Source organism: Mus caroli, unplaced genomic scaffold (genome assembly GCF_900094665.2).
Source record: "Mus caroli unplaced genomic scaffold, CAROLI_EIJ_v1.1 scaffold_6637_U2_1, whole genome shotgun sequence".
NCBI classification, from domain to species: Eukaryota; Metazoa; Chordata; class Mammalia; order Rodentia; family Muridae; genus Mus; species Mus caroli.
The window spans coordinates 48,757-53,788 of NW_018390723.1; positions in this window are offsets into that span (position 1 = coordinate 48,757).

Genomic DNA, 5,032 nt, shown 5'->3' on the forward strand with positions numbered 1-5,032 from the left:
AAGAGACAAGAGAGAAACTTGCATAAAATACTGGCCACAGTAGTCAGGGAAACTAGAGATGTTAGTAAAACAGTACCGGGCAACTGCAGAGAGCCTTTGGCTGAAAATCAATGTGTTTACTGTAAAGAAAAAGGGCACTGGCCGAGAGGCTGCCTCAAGAAGAAGAGGGGCCCCCTTGTGACCAAAGCCTTCTACCTGTTCATGGCTGAGAGTAAAGGGATAGCAAATGGGGGGCTAACACAGAAGCTGGGCCCTTGGAAGAGGCTGGTGGCCCACCTGTCATAAAAGCTAGATAGCCTTAGAGCCCCCTGTCCATGACTGTCAGCAAGTTCTTGCCGAGGCACATCGGTGGCATAAAGATCTGACAGACCAGCCACTAGAGGCACAGACATTACCTGGTTCACAGATGGGAGCAGCTATCTAGAAGAAAGGAAGAAACATGCTGGAACAGCTATGGTTGACTGATACCAAGTTATCTGGACACAGGCCCTGCCAGAGGATATGTCAGCCCAAAGGGCAGAACTGATCACCCTCACTAAGGTCTTGGAATTAGGAAAAGGAAAAAGACTCAACATCTACACAGATAGCAGGTACACTTTTGCCACGGCCCATGTCCATGAGGCCATATATCAACATAGGGGTCTACTGACATCGGGAGGAAAAGAAATTAAGAACAAAGAGGAAATACTGCTCTACTGAGGGTCCTCCACAACCCTGCCAAGGTAATCATCATCCACTGTCCTAGTCACCAGAAGAGAGATACCATGATATCAAGGGACACCAACATGGCAGACCAAGAGGCATGAGTGGTTGCAGCCATGGCCCTGCCAGTGCTTCTGGCAACAGAGCCCAAAAAAAACCTGTCCCCAAGTTTACCTACACAGCAGAGAACTTAGCCCTCATTTCCAAAGATTCCAGTCACCAGTTCAACAAAAATAAGAGACTGTGGTACACCTCTGGGGGGAAGAAAATCCTGCCACAAAGACAAGTAGAGGCTATGATCAAATAGATGCACCAGTGGACTCACTTAGGGGTAAGCAAGCTCATCTAGACATTCTCCAAGACTAAGTACCATGTACCAGGGTTAAAATCTTGTGGAGCAGGTTGTGCACAAGTGTGTGCCCTGCTAAAAAGTCAATGTCTGCCACACCACGGTGGATCCAGGGAAGAGCTACCAGGGAGATAGACCTGGTATCTACTGGGAGGTAAATTTTACTGAGGTAAGACCTGGAAAATATGGGTATAAATACTTATTGGCTTTTGTGGATACGTTCTCAAGATGGGTAGAAGCTTTTCCCTGTAAAAATGAGACTGCTCAGGTGGTCGTCAAGAAGATTATTGAAGAAACTTCCAAGGTTCGGAGTGCCAAAAGCAATAGGGTCAGATAATGGCCATGCCTTTGTTGCCCAGGTAAGTCAGGGGGTGGCCAAGTATTTAAAGGTCGAATGAAAATTACATTGTGTGTACAGACCTCAGAGCTCAGGACAGGTAGAAAGGATAAATAAAACCCTAAAAGAAACTGTGACAAAATTAACCATGGAGACTGGCACAGACTAGGTGGTGCTCCTCCCCCCTTGTCCTATTTAAAACCAGAAATACTCCCTCTTGATTCAGTTTTACACATTTTGAGATCCTTTATGGGGCTCCTGCACCTCTCACTGTCTTAAATAATGTGATTGAACCCACATTTTGTTGTAATAATGATCTGTATCCTAGGTTAAAAGGCTTGCAGGTGGTGCAGAAGGAAGCCTGGTCACATCTGGCTGCAGTGAATGAGCTGGGTACCTCAAAGACATCTCACCAGTTCCAGTCGGAGATCTGATCTACATATGCCAGCATTATGCCCAGACCCTCGCACCTCGCTGGAAGGGTCCATACCTAGTCCTGCTTACTACCCCTTCTTATCCTGCTTCTGTTCTTTACCTTTGGCCCATGAATCCTTAATCACATAAGTACAGTACAAGTTTTGATGCTCAGACCACAATATCAGTAGCTGCAGCAAAGTGAAACATCATTTCAAGATTGGAATGCACCAGAGAAAAAGGGGGGAAGGTAGAAACCAAAATAAATTAAAGACCATCTAACCCCTTCCCGCTCTGAAGGGATTTTCCAAACTATACTAGCAGGACAAGTGCAGAGCCAGATAAAGAAGCTGGCTGACTAAACAATGCTGAGAAAAAACCACAAGGGCAGGCAGAGTGAGGGACAGTGGTCACCCTATACAAACCAGCCAATGGCTGAAAGGGTTACTTGCTACACCAATTAGAATAAGCCAGATAGCCTTGTTGCCTAAATCTGCCCCTTACAAGGTATAAAAAGTGTGTTCTGTGTTTGTTTGAGGTCTCTCCTCTTGCCTGCATGCTAAGGGGGGGTCCCAAATGTGTTTGATCAATAAAAAAGACCTCTTGCAGTTTGCAGCAATGTCGGTCTCTATGGTCTTTTTGAATGAGGGTCTTTTGGGGACCTCCATCAACCCATCCCAAGTGTAAGACAATTTGCTTCTGCATCTGATCTGCCTGTCTGAGTTGCTCTGAAGTGAGAAGCTACAGTCTCTGGTTTAGCACCTCATAGTAAACCAGCAAGAGGCTAGATAAAGTAAGCCTTTGTTCTGTTTTGCAGGAATCACTCACATTGTAAGAAGATCTGTGAATGTTAAGTGGCTCAGTGGTTATGAGCATTGTCTGTTCTTCCAGAAGACAAGCATTTGATTCCCAGTAACTACCTTGTGGCTCATAACCATTTGCAACTACAGCTCCAGGGGCTTCAATACTCTATTTCTGGCCTTCAGGGGCACTGCAGGCTCATGGTGCCCAGGCATAAATACAGGCAATCTGCCCCCTGGCCCATCACCCCAAACAACAATAACAAAAACAAACAAACAAAAAACCCTAACAGGTGTTTATGAGATCTTGCTTAAAGATTTTGTGTTTTATAAGATGCTTGCTAATAGTTTCCACTATGTCAGCCAGACTTTTAGACACCTAAGAAACTGAAGCAAAGCCCATTAATATATCAACTTCCACACTCAACTGTTGTAAAGTCACCTCTGTAGTATGGTCGGTATTACAAAGCAGATTTGACAGAGTTCTGGCTGAAGCTTAAGAGGTGATTTATTTGAACACACTGTCAGATTGGATTTCCAGAACTGATTGTCAGAGCTATAGGAAAATTAATTTTGGTAGATTACTACACGTGTACAAAATATGGTCACACTTACCTGGTCTGTTCACAACAGAAAAAAATAAACTGGGTTTTCAAAAATGAATGAATGAGGAGGAGGAGGAAGAGGGGGAGGAAGAGGAGGAGGAGGAAGAAGAGGAGGAGGAGGAGGACAAGGAGGAGGGGGGAAACAAGTTATCAAAATCAAGACTCAGAAATCCCCGTTGTAGTGGGTTTGTCATTGTGGGTGTGAGCTTTAAGACCCTTATCCCAGCTGCATAGAAGCCAGTCTTCTTCTAGTGCCCTTCAGATGAAGATGTAGAACTCTGAGCTCCTCCTGCACCATGCCCGCCTGGAAGCTGCCATGTTCCTCCCTTGATGATAATGGACTGAACCTCTGAATCTGTAAGCCAGACCCAATTAAATGTTGTCTTTTATCATGGTGTCTCTTCACAGTAGTAAAACACTAAGACAGAAGTTGGTACCAGGGACTGTGGTATTGATGTGCTAGGCCTGACCATGCTTTTGTTTGGAGGAATGTGGATTTTGGGACTTTGGATTTGGAAAGCAGTAAAATGCTTTAAGTGGGACTTAATGGATTATCCTATCATGAATATGATAGACTTCGTTTCTTAGGGTGATTTGAACTGTGGAAGCCTTGTACTAGAGGTTTCACATGGGAATATCAATATGTGGCCTAGAGACTGTTTTTGTAGTATTTTGGTGACAAATGTGGCTATTCTTTATCCTTGTTTGAAGAGTCTACCTGAGGATAAGATAAAGAGATTTATATTAATTGCATTGACAAAAGAAGTCTCAAAAAAAAAAGCCCAACACAGATTTTGCTCTCTGGCTAAGTCTCCTGAAGAGCTTTTTGGACAAGTGTAGCAAACTTAAAAAGGAAAAATATAAAATGTGTGGCTCAAATAATAAAGAGGCACCAGGAAGTTAAATGGATGTGAATCAAGTTTGTGTTCAAGGAGATTAAGAGATTAAGGGAATGGTGACTTTGGGACAATATCCCACCCAGCTAAGCTTATTGTTCATGCATTTGCTATTGTACATGGAATAGTTATATTAGGTGATATTACTTGGTTTTTGTTTCCACTTGAACTGTTTTTTTTTTTAAAAACAAACATTGTTTTATATGTGTTTTTAAAAGATTTATTTATTTATTTCATGCATGTGAGTACATTGTCTCTGTCTAAAGACAGAGACACACCATAAGAGGGCATCTGATCCTTGTTACAGATGGTTGTGAGCCGCCATGTGGTTGCTGAGAATTGAACCCAGGATCTCTGGAAGAGCAGTCAGTGCTCTTAAGCACTGAGCCATATCACCAGCCCTTCACTTGGACTTTTAATCAGGAGTGAATTACAATCTAGAAATGAAAGACACAAGCTCTTGACCTGGATCTTGAGGAAGAGAGGCCATGAAAAACTTAGGCCCAGGCAAAGTAGTACACACCTTTCATCTCCGGAGACTGAGGCAAGCAGATCTCTCAATTCAAGGCCAACCTGGGACAGAGTAAATTCTGGGTGAAGAAAAGCTTAAGTCCAGGCATGGTGACATAAATCTTTAATCCCAGCATTCAGGAGACAGCTACACAGATCTCTGAGTTCAAGGTCCATCTGCAGAGCAAGTTCCAGGACAGCCAAGCTTAGGCAGTGAGGGAGTTGGAAAACAAAAAGCTGGTAATAGAAGAAGGGGCCTATGTTCCAGTCCCAGCAAGCAGTAGAACTCTGCAGATTTGGCTATGTATCTACCTGGCTTTAGAGTCAAGAGCAGAAGGGAGTACTGGGAAGTCTTTTGGGAAGTGTTTTCTGAGAGCACAAAGAGCCTCATGCTGCAGCTATACTTGGTAATGTGTAAG